Source organism: Juglans microcarpa x Juglans regia, chromosome 2D, assembly GCF_004785595.1.
Source record: "Juglans microcarpa x Juglans regia isolate MS1-56 chromosome 2D, Jm3101_v1.0, whole genome shotgun sequence".
NCBI classification, from domain to species: Eukaryota; Viridiplantae; Streptophyta; class Magnoliopsida; order Fagales; family Juglandaceae; genus Juglans; species Juglans microcarpa x Juglans regia.
In genome coordinates, this window is record NC_054596.1 from 24,845,073 (window position 1) to 24,867,001 (window position 21,929).

Genomic DNA, 21,929 nt, shown 5'->3' on the forward strand with positions numbered 1-21,929 from the left:
TTTTGATATAATCTAGGTTCTTGAAACGAGTTCTCATCGGGTCTAGGTTCTCCATCCGTTGACTTGATTGTGGGTTCAAGGGATTTCATTCCCGCGAGTTCATATCACTCTGTTTCCTCCTGAGGTGAAGGTCGTCGATGATTTCAAAGAAAATTAAATAGATCTTGAAATAGATCTCAAAGAAAATGAAATGCATCACAAAGAAAATGAAATACATCATAAGCTTCATCACCGGTGAGGCATCCGACAAGTTCCAGAGGTAGAAGCGACGATCTGCGGTTGGCCCTGACCACTCTCGGCTTCAAGGACTACGTGGAGCCCTCAAGGTGTACCTGCAAAGGGAGGGTGGGTTTGGGAGGGGAAAGGCTGAGTTGCAGAGGAGAGGAAGAGGAAGAGGAGGAACGGACGATGTGGGAGAGGCTGAGTTTGCAGAGGAGGAAGAAAGGGGCGTGGGTCTGCAAATGAAGGTGAATGGGTGAAACCGTGAAAGATCGAAAACTATAAAAAGCAAGACGAACAGGTTCGACCCGATCTGACATTTAAGGGTCGGGTCAAGTCGAGCTGAAACCGTCTTTCCTGCGGATCAGGTCGATTCAGCCCCAAATTTGATCGGGTCGAGTCTCTGTGCAACCCTACTATTTCCTTATGATTAACTCTTTGAAGTATTTGCATAAATATATTTCCAAAATCATCATCTGTGATAGAGGCTTTTTGGATTTTCCTACTGCATAGCATCCTATGCTGATGGACATGTCCACAGAAGATGGCAAGGAGTTTCATATGTTTTCATGCATATGGGACACACAAATTTTTAAAAACTTTCCTCTAGTATAAGTTCATTTTAGTAGGCAAAGCATCTGAAACATGCACGCCAAATAAAGACTTTAACAACATTGGTTGTATGCATCTTCTAGATTTTTTTTCCAAAACTCACTATGAATACCTTTTAATGAAGATTCCCCTTTGTTGTCTTGTTATTGTTGTTTGTGTAAATGATAAGCACTTTTTACAGAGAAATAGCCATTAAGAGTAGCCTTCCATACCAATTTATCCTCAGCAGATGTTACACTAATAGGTAACTTAAAGATTTCCAAGATATCTTCCTCAATAAAGATCTTTCTTTGTGACGGCCCCAGATTTCGCTTGGGATCGGACGAACATCTAAAGCATCGGGACATGCAAGACAAGGTTACTTGCCCCCGTTCGTGACATATAAGGTACAATGTTCCTAACATGCATCTAACATTATGCAATATTCGCAGCGGATAATTTTTTTTTTAGCAATACTATGCACCAAACTTATAATATCCCAAATAGTTAAAACATAATCCATACATACTTAACAAAATAAACATCCACGATTACAGCACGGGTCTCAAAAGACTGTAATCTCAAAACAACGGAGACCTGGCTCCATAATTACATTGCCAAAATATACTATTGGGCTAGTTCGTCGAGTAACTCGCGTAACTTGACTAATGATGTCGGAATACTTTTCAAAGATCTAATTTTGGAGACTGCAAGCTCCGTATTGCGTTTATGGCGTCTAGTCAACCTCCTCAAATCTGCAAGTGTTTGCTTCCTGTTCTGATCCTGACACATCGCTTATCATTCAGGGATGGTAATTGAGACTACCATGGTGAGATTTGATTACAAATCTCAGCAAGTTAACAGAAAACTTCCACACAGATTAATGATGCATGCATGACAGTAAAAGCATGAATGCATAATCAAAGTCGTAAGTAAGCATAGCATAACTTGACATATAGCATGGCATAAATGATACAACTTGAACTGAAACTGAAACTTAGCTTGATGGCTTGATGTGACATGACATGTACGTGATCTTAAAACATAACATGGACTAGTAACATAGCATGAACATGAACTTGAAACATAACATAAATGTGAACATACATAATTTGAACATAACATGAACCTGCACATAACATAACATAAACGTGAACTTGAAACATAACGTGAACGTGAACATGACATAACATGAAGGTGAACTTGAACATAACATGAACGTGAACATAACATGACATAAACATGAACTTGAAACATATTCTTGCTCATAGGGTCACCATGATATAGTTGATATAGTAATCTTATCTCATGGGGTTACCATGATTGACATAAAGTTAAAACTTGACATGAACATAAACTTGAACATAACATAACGTGAAGCATGACTTGAACGTGAAATACATGTACTTGGAATCTTATTCAATAGACTTAAGGACAATGCTAGAGTCACCGCTTGGGGCTCCTGCTAGCTCTAACATGTGTTTTTCATGTGTTTTCTTTAAGTTATTTTTTACATAGATTTTTTTAACATTTTTAAAAAATAAAATAAGTTAAGAACATCATTAAAAAACACTTCATTAATTAGAAAGTAAAAAAAATCATTAAAAAATACTTCCTTAATCACAAAGTAAAATAAAAAATCAAAAAATATTTTTATTTTACTTCATGATTAAGGAAGTATTTTTTTAATGATGTCGTGAATTTTTTTATTTTTTAAAAATATTTAAAATTGTTAAAAAAATCTATATAAAAAAAGAACTTAAAAAAAAACATGACAGAGCCTAACGGGAGCTCTTAGGGGGAGCCCCCAACGGTGACTCTATCATTATTCATAGACTTAATTAATAAAGTGACCATATGGGTGCTACACGAGTCCTCTTGAGCCATGTGTCCCTGCTAATTACTGCATCACATCACAGATGTCTATACCAGTTGTGAGTGCATTAATACGTACTCCATAGTTGCTGTGGCCCCACATATTCTACATGTCACAATCGTTGTATCTCACATAGTGTATGCTCCACAGTTGTTGTGGCTCCATACTTTATGCTCCACAGTTGTTGTAGCTCCATACTTCATGCTCCATAGTTGTTGTGACCCCATGAATTGTTTGTGCCATACTTGCTATAGAGTGTGGCTTCATTGGTATTAGTGTCTAGCGCGCTCCGGTGACCAGCTAGTTAGGCCATTTCGCAACCTGTTGACTATACTTCGTCAATCTAGGAAATTTCACACCTATTTAGACATTCCAGCGTGAACAAATGAGTACCACTAGGATATTACCATATCCTAGCGCTTAGGGTCGTGATTAACATGAATAACTTAACAAGACTATTCTTGAGATACACAAACTGTATTCGAGACGGGATGACATGAATACGAAAAGATGAAAATCCTGACGTGAACGTAAGAGACAAACATGATATACTTTGGGACATAAATGGAATAAACAACATTTTGTGACATGGCATACATGTAATAGACAATATTTCATAACATGACATAACATGTGACAGTGAATATTACGTGACATGACATACATGTAACAGATGACATACGTAATGTGACATACTTGAAACATGTAGTAACATGAGACAAAATATATTATGTAACATATAAGTATTTTGTGACAGAATAATTTCTATAATAGATAAACATGTGATGATATGGCATGTCATGGCATATATAACAACATACGAACATAAACTGTAGTTCCCTTACCCATCACACATACACAGTAAACTGATAGTAAGTTAAGAGCTAACTTACCTTGATAGTCGCGTTCTACGAGAATAAAATGCGAAACACGAGGAACTATAAGAGAGTATTCTAAAAGTTAGAAATTTAATTACTAAGAATTAAAAATGTGAAAATAGACAACTTAGAGTAAAATTACCATTTTACCCTCTACATGTGGGAAAATGTCCATTTTATCCCTAATTAAGGATTTCACATCCCAACTCCAAAAATTACCAAAATTTACATTCCTCATGTAAAGTTTGTCCTAAACTCAAATATCAACTTAGAAAAATTTAAAACCATTCATAACTATGGAAAACTCACTATGGCCGAAATATTAATAGGTCATTTCTCTTATTTTGGTTGCAATTTCTTCCATCTTCAAAACCCATGATTAAACCAAAATTTTGCAACAAAGATCTTCCTATCCTAAGTTTAAAAACACACTTAAAATATCCATTAAGAAAAAGCTAATCATCAACACCAGACTTTTTGTAAAAAAAATCCCAAACTTTTTAACAAAAAGTAAACCCTTAAATCACAAGTTTTAACCTTAATAAAAACATCTCCAAGAATTCCAAAAAAAAAAAAAAATAAATCTTACTTCTAACATATTCATAACAACATCCTAAGATCAACCATACTTTAAATCATCAAACACCAAAAATCACAAAACAACACTTGGAGTTTTTGGTTTTACACTTAGTCCAAAACAGAAACTTTTCTCTCATCTAACATTGATCAATCTCTTGATCCATAGTTTAAGGACATTAGATCTTTAAGCTAAAACATCTCATGGTTTAAAAATGTTTCCTAAAAAAGATCCAACCATCAAACTTAAAATCACATGGCTAAAACTCAATAAAACATGGATCTAACCCAAAAATATCAAATCTTAGGCCAAACCAAAATCCTCTTACATAGAAAAATTGTATCTTTAAAAGTAATACCAAATATCTTCAAAATAACATTCTAACATGTATATACGAGGCTTAAGATTATTACATAAAAATATCAAAACCTATGGAATAAGATTAGACCACGAAATATTCAAACTTTCACAAAACAAAAACTGTTTTTCCACTTCCAACAAAACCTCAATGAACATCATAAACACATGCTAACAACACTCCTTAAAATTTTCGGTCCAAGATATGTCCATTAGCTTGGTCAAAATTCCAAAACATAACATACTCTCCAGCTTCACGCCCAGAATGACCTTTCCATGGTTAAAAATACTTTTGACTGATCAAATGAGCACGTAATAACACTAATAAGATATCCATAGAAACTAGACTCAAAGCAACAAGACCCAGAAATCTGCTCGAGAGAGCTCTTTTGCGTTTCTCTCTAAGAACGGGTTGAAGAAGTGATACAAGGAAGTGATGAGAACCAAGATGGGCCTAGTTTTCAAATTGATTGTGGGTTTAAGGGATTTAATTCCCGTGGGTTCATATCAGGAAGTGAAATGTGTTTTGTACGACTTTATACTTCTGGAGGGAGAAGTTATGGGCTTGAATGACCCTTGATTGGAGGTGGCTATGTGACATAAAGTGGAGAATAGTGAGAGGGAAGGACTGCCTACAGCAACTGTGAGATATGGAGGTTGATGGGGTGGATTTCTCATTCACATCAAGGCACTATTGGGTGCAGCCAATGGCAGTGGATGATCTCCCATGTGGGGGAGGAAACTTCTTCAAGAAACTTTGCCAAGGTGGCCAAATTTGTGGGTCTTGGTGGGCCTCAACCAAGTGGGCTTCAATTTGGGGTTTAAAGGGGGTTTGGTTAGGGTTTGAGATGCTATCAAGCCCAAATCTAATTTTTCTTGGCCCAATCAAAATTCCAAGGTTTAAAATGTTGGATAATGATGTCATTACAAGGATTTTATTAATTAATAGCATGTGAAAATAATTTAATGAAGTGATTAAACACAATGCTAGAAATTGGATTAAAAAGGGTTTGAAGGCCAACTTTAGGGTTTGGGAAACCGTTTAGGGTTTCGGTTTCAATCAAGCTTTTGGGGTTTCAATTGGATTCCAACCATTTAGAGTTTCACTAGGATTGAAACCCTCTTTGGTCTGGCACAATTTGGTTGATCAGATGAAACAAAGTTTTGCTTAGGTGGCATGATCTCACACCTTGATTTCTTTCACAAATCTATCTAATGGTTCCTCTTTGTGCCAAGTGTGTAATACTATTCACTATGTGTGGCTAAGATCTTGCCAAATGTCCAAATAAAACTTCTTTAACCTAATTTGGACATTCCACACTGTGATTTTGAAAACACTGCACTGGGTGCACTTATTGAGGTTACTATTTACTCCAAAAAAATGCATAATAAACTTAGTACTAAAAAATTCTAAATATTCATATTAACCTATAGTAAAAATTGTTTACTGAAATTCAACCTCGAAGTGCCCCTAAAAATAATTTTACAATTTTGAACAGGCATTTCATCTGGAATTATGAAGATGGGCTATTGCGCCATAAAATCCTAAATAATCAACTGAGTCTAATGACATAGATCATAACACATTTTGACACTTCTAACTATCTCAAATAATTATACTCATATTTTTAGCACCATAATGAGTGATAACACTGACTATGTTGACAGATTAAAACCTGAGCGATTGGTCGATTCGTAAAAACTTATGGGGTTTTCACGAGATTCCTAAAGTCGTTAGAAATTCTACCAATGAATTTCTAGCGGGCTGTTACACTTTTAGTAGATTTATGTTCCACCATCCTATTTGTTGATCTATTAAGTCTGCCACAACTGCAGAAGCTGAATTTCCTTGGTGATTGGATTCTACTTGATCTTGCTCTTGGTATCCATTTATCTATATGTAACTTTTTCCCATTCCCAACACACCCTATTAGACCCTCCTTAATGATATTAATAGCTGACCAGATACTTCTCCAAGTGAAAGAAGATCTTGACCCTAATTGAGATTGAAGAATATAATTGTTAGGGAAGTATTTGGCTTTGTAGACTCTGGCAGTTAAAGAATTTGGATTGGTGAGCATCCTCTAAACTTGTTTGGTTAGTATAGCTGAGTTTGAAACTCACTAAATCCCTAAAACCAAGACCACCATTTGTTTTGCCATAACTTGTATATTTCCAGCTTTTTCATTGTAGTTTGGAGTCGTTATGTTAAGATCCCTACCAGAAATTTGACATTATACTGTTAAAGCTTTTTGCACAATACCTTTGGTATATGTAGGAATGGTTTGGATAACAGCCTTGATCAAGATTTCTTTCCCATCCTGTGAGAGAAACCTAATTTTCCAGTTTTCAATCCTCTTACTCACCTTTTCAATAATTCCTTGAAAAGCTAACATTTTTGATCTACCAATAAGAGATGGAAGGGCAAGATAATTCTCGAGATTTGAAGAGGCTTGTAAACCAGTAACTTGCATGATATATTCCCTTGTTTGTTGCTTAGTGTTCTTGGTGAAAAATAATGAGGTCTTCTCCATATTTAGTTTCTATCTTGAAGCTTCCTCAAAGATCCCCAAAATGTGATTTAACCATGCCCACTCCTACATACTTGCTTGGAAAAATAGTAGGCTATCATTAGCAAAAAATAGATGGTTCATTCGTAACTCACCTCTCTTGCCAGTGGAATACCATAAATGAGACCCTTTTTTCTGCATCATAAAGTTGTGCAGTCAACACTTCAGTACTAATAATAAACACAATAGGTGATAATGGGCTGCCTTGTCTCAGACCTCTTGTTGGCTTGAATATTTCTTGAAGAATCCCATTTAGTAAAGTAGAGAATAGGAAAACGTAATACATTTTAATATTAACTCAATCCATCTGGAATGAAAACCCAGCTTGAGGATGACAGCTTTGAAGAAATTACATTTTATTCTATCCTATGCCTTACTCATATCCAGTTTTAGAGCCATATAACCCTTTTGTCCATGTAATTGTGTATTTATTGTGTGAAGGGTCTCATAAGCCCCTAAAATGTTATCAGTAATTAAACATCCAGGAACGAAGGCACACTGATTTTGTGAAATAACTAAAGGGAGTATCAACTTCAATCTATTGGCAAGCATCTTTGTGATAATTTTGCAAATAACATTGCACAAACTTATAGGTATATAATCAATAATCTTCACAGGATTGTTGATCTTTGGAATCATAACCAGGTATGTAAAGTTAATGTAATACTATCATTTGAATTTAGAAAAGAGAGAACAACCTCACATACCTCGTGTAACAACCCCGCCCTAGAGTGGGACGAGTTGCTACTTTTCATCTTTTTTTTTTATAACATACCAACAGTTTATAAAAAGAGACTTGTATCATGAACTAAAAATTTGAAATAGGGACCTTCCTCATTTCTATCATATTTCAAAGTCCCAAAATAACATGTTTATCAAAACATGGGACAGTTCCAATAATTACAACTTAAAACTATAGTTATGTTCCGGGTAGAAACACCTACCCGGTTCACAAAATATTTTGTCTTAAAATACATGTCCCGATAGTTTTACAAACCAACAAAAATAAAATTCCCAACATCATATACAGACCCAACATAGGCTAAGGGTAGGATAGGCATTCGATTCCCCCCCCCCCCCTCCCCCCAAGTGATGTCTTGCTCCATAGATTCTTCTTCGACATTTCCTGGATATTTAAAAAATTAAAATAAAGGTGAGTCTAATATTCAGTAAGTAGTACACCAAGCAGTTAAAATAACATACCTCGACTATTCTTTTCTTTTGAAAGAACACACAAGCTTAAACATTTAAATAAGCATAAAACATTTACATAAGCTGTGAAGCCCAGCCCAAGTGAACCCCAAGTTTGGAAATGCATGTCTTTTTAGTGAGGTGGAGCCCAAGTATGTGGTTTAAGTGGGTTCTTCTTAGTGTGAGTGGAGGCAAGATTATGGCCCAGCCCGTGTCTGTGAGCCCTTTAGTTGATGAGTAAAGCTCAGGCCTCCCACCAAAACTATGTCGTTTTGGCCTTAAGATAGAAAACCCTAACTTCTTTTTCCTCTTTGTTCTTTTTTTCCCCCTCCCTTGTCCTGCGCCGCACCCCTTCCAGAGAAACCCCCCCTTCTCTCCCGTTTTCTTCACCTTGTCGTTGTGACCTTGCCATTGCCGCTGCTGCCACTATTTGACTGCCATAGCTGCTCTTTTTTAGTAGCTCCTCTACACTGTCCCCATCTTTCCTCCACTGTGGGTCTTTGCCGCCAGCCCAAACTCCACGTTCCTGTCATCTAACCCTTGTTGTCGCCACCACCATCCTTGTCTCACCACCTTCTGTCCTCCTCGAGCCCTTCCCTCTCTGTCTTTGGTTTGTTGACACTCTCTCGCCATCTCTCTCTCTCTGTCTCTTCTTCCATCGACTTTCGTGTCACCACCACCAATGGTCGCTGCCGTTAGACCTCAAGGATGGGCAGATCTACTAGGGGTCTCGGTCAACCTCTCAAATCCGTTGTCGCTTTTCATTCTCAGATTTGTGCACGATTGTCTTGCATCGCTTCGCTGCCGCTGCCCCGTCGCCTGACATTAACCAGGGTGGGCTCTTCGATCTTGGCATTCATCCTTCCGATCCCTCTCTTTTCTCACTCGGATCCTCTCCCCCGTTCCGTTCTCAATTCTAGTGTTTCGTCGCCGTGGTCCGTCTTTGTCAGCAGCTCCTTGTGGTCGTTTGACCACCACCTCACCCCTTCCCCTCTGCTAGGCCTCTTCCCCACTCAAATCCACCTAGCCTGAGTCTAGATTCCCCATTTAGGGGTCTACGCCATCGCCTACCACCACCCTCCAACCCAAAAATCCCCTCATGAACCCTCTATCACGTCAGATCAGCCATCCTTTAATTTTCCTAGTCAAAGATCCCCTTGAATCTATCAAGATTCGCCCATCACCATGCATTGCCACTATCATCGTTGTGCTCTGCCCCTCCATACGCCACTGTAGTAAGTCTATTTGCCACTCAACTAGTATCTTATTTTTCTGGGCTGCATTTAGACTTGACTAACCATGGTTTCCATCTGCACAACAACTCGTGCACGCGTACACTCACAATTTTCTCTCAATTTGAGAGGGACACTTTAAGTCAGCGCATGTTTGATCATCCAGTGTTGCTCGTCTGCATTGTATGTAACTCTCCAGTGCAACCCTTGATATTTTAACATCATATTATCATTAATGAACCAAGGTGGGCCTACTCTTAAAGATCCTTTGCAAGTTCCAGATGGGCCAATTACAAGATCAAGGGCCAAGAAGATCAAGGAAGCAATGCAAGGATTGGTGCAATCCACTTGGGATGAAGCCAGCAAGAGCCCAACACTGAAGATGGGTCTGAAAGAAGAAGAACCAGCTTTGATCCACTTTATTCAAGCTGTGGAAGACATGACTTAGAGATACGGCCTATTGTTATTGGAGGCTTCTAATTTGGTTAAATGATTTATTTTACTAGTTTAGAATAAGTGAGATTGAAAATGCTTGGCTGACATGTCTTATTTCTTATGAAATATGTTTTTGGGAAGGCCTTGTATTTTGGCCAAGGGCTTATTTGGAAAGTTACATTTTAGGAACTAGGGTTTCATCAATTTATTGTTGGGGTTACTGTAGCCGCGGGTACTGTAGCTGATACTGTTCATTAAGCGTAATTTTGGGAAAAAGGGGCTTTATTTTGGCTAGGGTTTTGATTAGGTTTGGGTTTAAAAACTCTTTGTAGCCTCATTTGAGAGATTAGACAATATTGAATTTTATTTGTGAGTTGAGTTTTCTCTTCTTGTTCTTGATTGAACTCTTGAACTTATCAAAGGTAAATCACAACATTTGTGGCGTTCCTCCTTTATAATCTGGGTTCTTGAGACGGGTTCTTCAACGGGTCAGATTTTAATATAATCTAGGTTCTTGAAACGAGTTCTCATCGGGTCTAGATTCTCCATCCTTGACTTGATTTTTGGCTTTCTTGGGGAGTTTTCAAATTGATTGTGGGTTCAAGGGAATTCATTCCCGCGGGTTCATATCATTTGGTATTCAGAGCAAGGTTTCCAATCAGGTCTTATTCTATCTTTTATTTCTTGCATATTTAATTCTAGGGCTTCATTGTTCTAGGATTGATTACAAAAAAAAAAAATAGAGTTGGTGTTTGATTGTCATAATTACTCTAAGGAGAAGAAAGTGAAGTTGGCGGTAATTGAATTCACTGATTATGCTATTATTTGGTGGGATCAATTAGTGACCAATTGGTGGAGGAATTATGAGAGGCCTATAGAGACATGGGGAGAGTTGAAAGCTCTCATGAGGCTCAGATTTGTTCCTAGCCATTACTATAGAGACCTTTACCAGAAATTACAAAATCTTACACAGGGGTCTAGGAGTGTGGAGGATTACCATAAGGAGATGGAGGTGACGATGATTCGGGCTAATGTAGAGGAGGACCGAGAGGCCACCATGGCTAGATTTTTGAGTGGGTTAAATAGGGACATAGCCAATGTAATTGAATTGCAGCATTATGTGGAGATAGAGGACATGCTGCACATGGCTATGAAGGTGGAGAGACAATTAAAGAGAAAAGGGACAGCAAGGTACAGTCCGGTTTCTAGCACTACTTGGAAATCAAAATGGGATAGGAATGATCCAGCTGAAGCAAAGAGAAAGACCGAACCACTTAAGGGAAAAGATGAGGGAACTAGCAACAAACCCAAGGTAGAATCCCAACCTTCACGCTATAGAGATATCAAATGTTTTAAGTGTTTGGGTTCAGGGCACATTGCTTCTCAATGTCCAAATGAGAGTGATCAGAAGAGAAAGAGTGCAAATGAGAGTGATCAAAAAGGAAGAGTGAAAAAGAGATTGAGCAAAAAAGAAAGAGTGAGAGTGAAAAAGAGCATAAAAGAAAGAGCGAAAAAGAAAGTAGAGAGGTGGCTGAGAGTAAAGAAAAAAGAGTAGAGCCACTAGAGAAAAAAGAAAGAGAGTCTTCTGAGAGAAAATGAAAGGCAAAAGTGAGTTTCTATGCAAGAGAGAGTGAGGTTAAGAGGGCTTTCTTCGCAGATCGCCCTATGATTTTTCTTGTCTATAAAGAGTCTTATCTTACTCTTGATGAAACTAACCAGTTTCTTCCTAGTTTGGCTGTTTCTTTGTTGCAGGAGTTTGAGAATATATTCCCAGATGAGATGCCAAATGAGTTGCCACCCATTAGAGGCATTGAGCACCAGATTGATTTTGTGCCCGGGGCTGCTATTCCAAACCGACCAGCCTATAGGAGTAATCCAGAGGAGACAAAGGAGCTTCAGAGGCAAGTTGAGGATTTGATGAGCAAGGGGTACGTGAGGGAGAGCATGAGCCCTTGTGCAGTACCAGTGCTACTAGTGCCAAAGAAGGATGGGACGTGGAGGATGTGCATTGATTGTAGGGCGGTCAACAATATCACAGTAAAGTATCGCCATCCAATTCCTAGATTGGATGATATGCTTGATGAATTGCATGGCTCATGTATTTTCAGTAAAATTGATCTTAAAAGTGGGTACCATCAAATTAGAATGAAAGAGGGTGATGAATGGAAAACTGCTTTTGTGTTAGCATTACCTGATTTTAACAAAGCTTTTGAGATTGAATGTGATGCCTCAGGAATAGGGATTGGAGCCGTTTTGATGCAAGATAGGCGTCCCATAGCCTTCTTCAGTGAAAAGTTAAGTGGGGCATCCCTGAAGTACCCTACTTATGACAAAGAGCTTTACGGTCTTGTTCGTGCATTAGAGACTTGGCGGCACTACCTATGGCCAAGGGAATTTGTGATCCACACCGATCATGAATCATTGAAGCATCTCAAGGGTCAAGGTAAGTTGAATAAACGGCATGCTAGATGGGTGGAATACATTGAGACCTTTCCCTATGTCATCCATTACAAGCAAGGTAAGGAGAACATTGTTGCTGATACTCTATCCCGGAGGTATGTACTTCTTACTTCTATGAGTGCTAAAATGCTTGGGTTTGAATATGTGAAAGACATGTATGCCGATGATGCTGATTTTGCTAATGTGTATGTGGCTTGTGATAAGGCGGCATTTGGTAAGTTTTACAAGCATGATGGTTATTTGTTTAAAGAAAGCAAACTTTGTCTGCCAAATTGTTCTATGCGTGAGTTATTGGTGCGTGAGGCACATGGTGGGGGATTAATGGGATACTTTGGTGTCAAGAAAACTTTAGACATTTTGCATGAACATTTCTTTTGGCCTAAGATGAAGAGAGATGTTAACCGTATTTGTGGAAGGTGCATTACATGTAGAAAGGCCAAATCTAAGGTTTTGCCACACGGGTTGTATACACCCTTACCCGTTCCTAGTGAGCCATGGGTAGACATATCTATGGACTTTGTTTTGGGGCTGCCTAGGACCAAAAGGGGTAGAGATTCTATTTTTGTGGTTGTTGATAGATTCAGTAAGATGGCACATTTCATTCCATGCCATAAAACAGATGATGCAACAAACATGGCTGACTTGTTTTTCTGGGAGATAGTGCGACTCCATGGTGTACCTAGGAGTATTGTGGTGTACCTAGGAGTATTGTTTCTGATAGGGATGTTAAATCCCTTAGCTACTTTTGGAAGGTGTTGTGGGGGAAATTGGGTACTAAGCTCTTATTTTCCACTACTTGTCATCCACAGACTGATGGTCAGACTGAAGTAGTTAATAGGACTTTAACTCAGCTTTTACGCATTGTTGTTCATAAGAATTTAAAAACTTGGGAGGATTGTTTGCCATTTATAGAGTTTGTATATAATAGGACGATGCATACTACTACCTCATACTCTCCTTTTGAAATTGTTTATGGATTTAATCCACTTACTCCTTTGGATTTGATATGCCTTTACCTGTTGATGACAGGAGTAGTTTGGATGGACAAAAGAAGGCGGAGTTGGTGAAGTCACTTCATGAGAGGGTACGGCTTCAAATTGCCCAAAAGAATGAAAGGGTTGCTTCCCAAGCCAATAAAGGACGAAGGCGTGTCATCTTTGAACCAGGAGATTGGGTTTGGGTTCACATGCGCAAAGAAAGATTCCCAGCCCATAGAAGGACTAAGTTGCATCCTCGAGGAGATGGACCTTTCCAAATTCTTGAGAAAATTAATGACAATGCATATAAAGTGGATCTTCCAGGTGAGTATAAAGTTTCTGCAACTTTCAATATTTCTGATCTTTCTCCTTTTGATGTATGTAAAGATTCGAGGTCGAATCCTTTTGAGGAGAGGGGGAATGATAGGAACCAAGGTGGGCCTACTCTTAAAGATTCTTTGCAAGTTCCAGATGGGCCAATTACAAGATCAAGGGCCAAGAAGATCAAGGAAGCAATGCAAGGATTGGTGCAATCCACTTGGGATGAAGCCAGCAAGAGCCCAACATTGAAGATGGGTCTGAAAGAAGAAGAACTAGCTTTGATCCACTTTATTCAAGCTGTGGAAAACATGACTTAGAGATACGGCCTATTGTTATTGGAGGCTTCTAATTTGGTTAAATGATTTATTTTACTAGTTTAGAATAAGTGAGATTGAAAATGCTTGGCTGACATGTCTTATTTCTTATGAACTATGTTTTTGGGAAGGCCTTGTATTTTGGCCAAGGGCTTATTTGGAAAGTTACATTTTAGGAACTAGGGTTTCATCAATTTATTGTTGGGGTTACTGTAGCCGCGGGTACTGTAGCTGATACTGTTCATTAAGCGTAATTTTGGGTAAAAGGGGCTTTATTTTGGCTAGGGTTTTGATTAGGTTTGGGTTTAAAAACTCTTTGTAGCCTCATTTGAGAGATTAGACAATATTGAATTTTATTTGTGAGTTGAGTTTTCTCCTCTTATTCTTGATTGAACTCTTGAACTTATCAAAGGTAAATCACAACATTTGTGGCGTTCCTCCTTTGTAATCTGGGTTCTTGAGAAGGGTTCTTCAACGGGTCTAGATTTTAATATAATCTAGGTTCTTGAAACGGGTTCTCATCGGATATAGATTCTCCATCCTTCACTTGATTTTTGGCTTTCTTGGGGAGTTTTCAAATTGATTGTGGGTTCAAGGGAATTCATTCCCGCGGGTTCATATCAATTAACTTATGCAATCTGGTTGTGTTGAGAAGGGCCTTGGGCCCAAAGAAGAGTTGGGACTATTTTTGGCGTAGTTGCTATCGGAAATTGGGTCCAAGGGCCGGATGGAGGATGGGAAACGTGTGTAGTTGGGTTTGTGAAACTGTGTTTTATGACTGCTGTGTGGTTGTATGTGATTGTTACGTGCTATGCCATGCCATCCAATAAACTGCCTGTCATGCATCTGCAATTTACTGATGTAACAGCCCGGTAGAAATTCAATGGTGGAATTTCTATAGGCTTTAGGAACCTCGTGAAAACACCGTAAGTTTTCCCTCACTATGGTACCATAAGTGCAATTTTTATTTATTTGATGTAGTTAGAAGTGTCAGATTGAGTTATGGTCTGTGTCATCAAACTCATTTGATTATTTAGGACTTTTTGGTGCAATAATCCCATTTTCAGTTTTCGGACGAAACTTTTGTTTGAAAATGCGTGTTGCTGGAGTGAATTTCAATAAACGAATTGCATAGTTAGGTTGTGTGAATATTTAGGATTTTATAGTGCAAAGTTTATTTTTTCACTTTCCTGGAGTGAATAGTAACCTCTATAGTCACATCTAGTGTAGGGTTTTTAAAATCACAATGTGGAATGTTCAAATTAGGTTAGAGAGGTTTTATTTGGACACTTGGTAGGATCTTAGCCACACTTGATGAATAGTATTGGAGACTTGGCCCAAAGAGGAGCAACGAAATGAATTGTGAAGGAATTAAGGTGTGAGATCATGCTACCTAAGCAAAACCTTGTTTTCCATCTGATCAACCAAATTGTGCCGAACCAAATAGGGTTTCAACCTTAGTGAAATCCTAAATAGCTGGAATCCAATTGAAACTCTAAAAGCTTGGTTGAAACCGAAATCCTAAACGGTTTCCCCAAACCCTAAAGTTGGCCTCCAAACCCTACTTGATCCAATTTCTAACATTGTGTTTAATCACTTGATTAAATCACTTTTACATACTATTAATTCCTCAAATTTATGTTATGACATCTTTATCAAACCCTTTAAACCTTGAAATTTTGATTGGGCCAAGAAAAAATGAATTTGGGCTTGATAGTATCCCAAACCCTAACCAGACCCTCTCTAAACTCCAAATTGAAACCTACTTGGTTGAGGCCCACCAAGGCCCACGAATTTGGCCACCTTGTGATGGGAACCAAGGTGGGCCTAGTCTTAAAGATCATTTGCAAATTCCAGATGGGCCAAGAAGATCAAGGAAGCAATGCACGGATTGGTGCAATCCACTTGGGATGAAGCTAGCAAGAGACCAACACTCAAGATGGGCTTGAAAGAAGGAGAACTAGCTTTGATCCACTTGATTCAAACTGTAGAAGACATGACTTAGAGATAGGGCCTATTGTTATTGGAGACTTCCAATTTGATTAAATGATTTATTTTATTAGTTTAGAATAAGTAGGCTTGAAGATGCCTGGCCCACACGTCTTATTTTTAATGAACTAGGGTTTTCAAGAAGGCCTTGTATTTTGACCAAGGGCATATTTGGAAAGTTACTTTTTAGGAATTAGGGTTTCAAGAGGTACTGTAGTGTTGCTGTAGCCGTACTGCAGCCGCGGGTACTGTAGCATGACACTGTTCATCAGGGCATTTTGGGTAGAAAGGGGCTTTATTTTGGCTAGTGTTTTAATTAGGTTTAGTTTAAATACTCCTTGTAGCCTCATTTGAAGATTAGACAATATAGAATTTTATTTGTGAGTTGAGTTTTCTCCTCTTGTTCTTGATTGAACTCTTGAACTTATCAAAGATAAATCACAACCTTTGTGGCGTTCCTCCTTTGTAATCTGGGTTCTTGAGATGGGTTCTTCAACGGGTCTAGATTTTAATATAATCTAGGTTCTTGAAACGGGTTCTCATCGGGTCTAGATTCTCCATCCTTGACTTGATTTTGGCTTTCTTGGGGAGTTTTCAAATTGATTGTGGGTTCAAGGGATTTCATTCTCACGAGTTCATATCACCTTGGCAAAACTTCTTGAAGAAGTTTCCTCCCCCACCTGGCAGCCCATCCACTGCCCTTGGCTGCATCCAATATTGCCTCGATGTGAGAGGGGAAGTCCTTCTCATCACCCTCCATACCACACAATAGCAGCTGACAGTCCTTGCCCCTCACTATTTTTCACTTTATGTGACATATGTACCTCCAATCAAAGGTCATTCAAACCCATACCTCCCCCTCCAAAAGTCTAAATTCGTCCAAGACACACTTCACTTCATTTTATCACTTCTTCTCCCCGTTCTTAGAGAGAAAACCCAAAAGAGCTCTGTCGGGCAGTTTTCTGAGTCATTTTGTGTGGTACTTTTTGACCCTTTGTAAGTGTTTTCTCGCAATGACTCATGCATAAAATTTGTTCGTATTTGAATTTAGTTTTATTAATATCTTATTTTTTTCATTACGTGGTCATTTGATTAGTCAAAAGTTATTTTACCCATGGAAAGGTCATTTTGGGAGTTAAACTGGAAAGTGTGTTATATTTTGGAGTTTTTGACCAAGCCAATGGACATATCATGGTTCGAAAATTTTATGGAGTGTTGTGAATGGTCATTGAGATTTTTTTGCATGACGAAAGTTTTTTATGAAAGATTTTCTTAGATATAAAAACTTAGAAACTGGAAGTAGAAAAACAGTTTCTGTTTTGAGAAAATTTGAATATTTCGTGGTCTAATCTTACTCCACTGGCTTTGATATTTTTATTTGATGATCCTAAGAATCTCTTATGCATGTTATGATATTAGTTGGAAGATATTTAGTATTAGTTTCAAAGATATGATTTTTCTATGCAAGAGGATTTCGGTTAGACCTAAGATTTGATTTTTTGGGTTAGATCTATGTTTTATTGATTTTTAGCCATGTGATTTTAAGTTTTATGTTTGGATCTTCTTTAGGATACATTTTTAAACCATGAGATGTTTTAGTTTGAATATCTCATCTTTTTAACCCATGGATCAAGGATTGATCAAAGCTAGTTAAGGAAAAGTTTATGTTTTTGGACTAAGTGTAGAACTAAAAACTCCAAGTGTTGTTTTGTGATTTAAAGCATGATTGATCTTAGATTGATGTTATGAATATGTTAGATGTAAGATTTGATTTTTTTTGGAATCCTTGGAGATGTTTTGAATAAGGTCAAAGCATGGGTTTCAAGGATTTGTTTTTGGTTAAAAAGTTTCGATCTTTTTACTAAAAAGTTTGGTGGTGATGATTAACATTTCTTTTAATGGATGTTTAAGTATGTCTTTAAACTTAGAAGAGGAAAATCTTTGTTGCAAAATTTCAATTTAATCATGAGTTTTGAATTTGAAAGAATTGCAACAAAAATCAAGGGAAATAGCCTATGTAAGTTTGGGCCCCTATCGAGTTTTCATAGTTTAAAATTTTTGTGATTTGATATTTGAGTTTAGGACAAAATTTACATTATGTTTGTAAATTTTGATATTTTTAGATTTAGGATGCAAAATCTTTAAGGTAGGGGTAAAATGGTAATTTTTCCACATATAGAGGGTAAAATGGCAATTTTGCTCTTAGTTAGTATTTTTCCATATTTCTAATTGTTAATGATTAAGTTCTAACTTTTAGAAATCACTACTTTCAGTTCCTCGTGATCGCGCTTGAGTTTTGCTTAGAAACGCGAATACCAAGGTAAGTTAGCTCTTAACTTACTATCAGTTTATTGAATATGTGTGATGGGTAAGAGGAACTACAGTTATGTTTGTATGTTATCATATATGTCATGCCATGCCACGTCATTACATGTTCATCTGTTACATATGATGCATACTGTCATGAAATACCTATCTGTTACACAATATATTCTGTCACGCATTACTATTTGTTGTATGTCATGTCACGTATGCCATCTATTAAATGTATGTCATGTCACATAATATTCATTGTTACACGTTATGCCATGTTACAAAATATTGTCTGTTACATATTTTGTCATGTTATGTCATGGTATGAAATATTTTCTGTCAAGTACATCATGTCTGTCATCTTACTTTCATGTCATGTTTGTGTATTCGAGAACAGTCATGTCAAATTATTCATGTCAATCACGACCCTAAGTGCTAGGATGCGGTATTATTCTAGTGAAACTCTTTTGTTCATGCTGGACGAAATACAGTCAATGGATTGCGAATGGGGCCTAACTAGCTAGCTGGTCACCGTCGTGTGTCAGGCCCTAACGTTGAGGGAGCCATATTTATTTTACCTTTGTTCACAACAATTGTGGCACAAACAATTCATGGGGCCACAGCAACTATGGAGCATACACTACGTGAGACAGAACATTTGTGACACGTAGAATACGTGGGGCCACAACAACTGTGTAGTACATATTAATGCACTCACAGCTGATGTAGATACCTGTGTTGTGATGCAGTAATCGGCAGGGACACACGGCTCAAGGGGACTCATGTAGCACCCGTATGGTTACTTTATTTATTAAGTCTATTGAACAAGATACCAAGTTCATGTAATTCACGTTCAAGTCATGTATCATGTTACGTCATGTTTCAGATCACGTTTAGGTCATGTCAAGTCAAGTTTGAGTTTAAGTCCAGTTGAGTTTAAGCAAGTCAAGTTGATGTTAGTTTCAGTTCAAGTTATGTCAACTCATGCCATGTTATGCCAGGTCAGGTTATGCTTATTATTTCATGCCATGTTATGTCAAGTTATATTATGCTTTTTATTGACTTTGATTATGCATTCATATTTTAACAGCTATGCATGCATTATTAACCTGTGTGGAAGTTTCTTGTTAACTTGCTGAGATTTGTAATCAAATCTCACTATGGTAGTCTCAACTATCATTCCCTCTTGAATGGTAGTGATTATGCCCAAACTAGTACACGGTGTTATAGTATAGTTCACTATGTCGATCCACAGAGAGTCAGAAGAAACACAACAAGACGCAAGCTTAAAAGAAAATATCAAATTACAATATGACAAGAATCTAAAAATTCTACCTAAAGCACATAATTAAAATGAGATTAGGGCACGGATAAGAAGGCAAGTAAAGTTTCGGACTTAATATCCAAAAGAAATAGAGAATTGAATCCTAGAATCTTAAACAATAAAACTTAATCTATGAATTGAAATATAGTCAAAATATTTTTACCAATCAATTTCCGCCCTAGGCTTTACCCAAGATTTAGTTCTCCATTGAAGAAATAATAATAAAAATGAAATTTATTTTTCTCTAGAACTGTGTCTCCTCCTCTTCAAAAACTCTCAAATTCGTGCAAGTGATATGCCTATATAGGGTTGGAAAGAAACCCCAATGTCTTCATATTCCAACATAAAAACTCACCTAAATTTTAGAACTCAGATTGGCAAATAGGTATGCACTTCAGGATTTCAAATTTAGAAATCCTTATTGAGACAAATTTGTAGCCCTTTAAGATGGCTTTCCAATGCATCAAGAATCGCATCAATTGGATGTGTGAGTGGAAAGTTATGATCAAAACACTAAGGTATGTCTAGGTTGTCTCCTAGCACGTTTTGGACTATGATCGTAATTACTCTCAAACCTCATTGTTATCCCTATTTGAAGAGTCGTACACTCGTTGTGGTGCCCTCAGCTCCCGCTTGGGATTGGATGGTGATTAAGAGGCCGGGACATGTAACACAAGGCTACACACCCCTAGTATATGACAGATAATATGCAATAGCGTAGCGTATGCAATAGCGTAGCAGTAGAAAATTAATAAAAGTCGGATAAACTAAGCAACGCGATAAGCAATTGCAAAGCACATGGTACCATACTAATATTATAACCCAAAACATTGTCCAAACGTAAACATGAGACATAAAGGCGTAATATCCCAAAAGCATAAATCATAGTTTAAAATTCTCAAAACATGGGATTTCCTAAAAAACAACATAAATCCACAAAAGTTGGCCATAAGTATTGTTGCCTTCCTTTTTTTTTTTTTTTTTTACTTTCTTTTCAAAATACTTAAACTCCCGTACTTTTCATAACTATTGTCTCATCTGGAGATAGACACCAAAAGACCCCATGGGATTGCTGAGGCTCAGGCGGTATCAAACCTAATTCCTTTGCTACCGCCTTTGTGTCAGCCGAGGCCTTAGAGGCTCGCTCTAGGTAGGTAGACAATTGGTCTATATTACACCAAAACTTCAAATTCTTAGAGGGTTGATAGATCGTAACATCGATCTCGGTCTCACTAATACTATGTAAGATTTCCCTGAGAAGCTTAGTTGTATGAATTAATGCATCAGTAGTGTAGTCTTGACGAGCTTGAACAGTGTACTCGTCCTCTATCAGGGAACCATCCAGGTTCATGTTTTCTGGGTATCTGACGTACCTGTTACAACTTCAAGAAATCTCAATAAGTAATCACACAACATACCACAGTTAACACAAGCATACAAACGGTATATCATGAAATGCGTGCATGGACATGTACTTGACTTATGCCTTTGACCAGAACTTGACTTATGCACTTGACCATTATCAAAAGACTTATAATAGAGACTTGATGTAACGCCCCATTCCCAGAGGTCCGGAGAGTTAGCTCTTGTAACCTAAATATCAACTCAGAATCACAACTATAAATAATCCAGATATTCCATAAAAATATTCATTTACCCAAACCAAATATCTATGTTCTTTCACAAGGACAATACATAAATTCTTAATCAAATAAATTGAAACTCTCCAAAAGACTCGAAAATATCCTTAACTCATCAAATCAAAATAACTGAAAATAACCAAATTACTAATTAAGACTCTCAAATAAAAACTTGTACCCTCGGGTACTTATTCCTCAGTGAACATCAACCTCTCTAATATTGCCTACTTTTGATCTCCAGTAGAACCATCAAGATTATTTGAAAAATGTTTAGAGATAAGGGGTGAGTTATCAACAACTCAGTAAGCAGATGACATATACTAGTGTGTAAACATGATCATTTACAGAGATCAGAATGCAAAACATTTTCATTTTCAAAGTGCGGAAGTAGAACATGTTATCAAAATATCAGAGTGAAGATTAAGAAATAATTTCATTCAAAAATATCCTTTGGCATAGCATAAATGATCATCATTATCATCAGAATATCGCATCAGAACAGAAGTCATGTATAATCCCCGTGGTAGGGTTGTGCATCTGCGGATAGCCAAGCAGAACATAAATCACTCTGTCACCAAGGTGTACACTCTAAACAGAGACCACTACTATAACCCGTGGCAGGGCCGTATCCACTATTATAACCCGTGGTTGGGCGGTATCCGCTA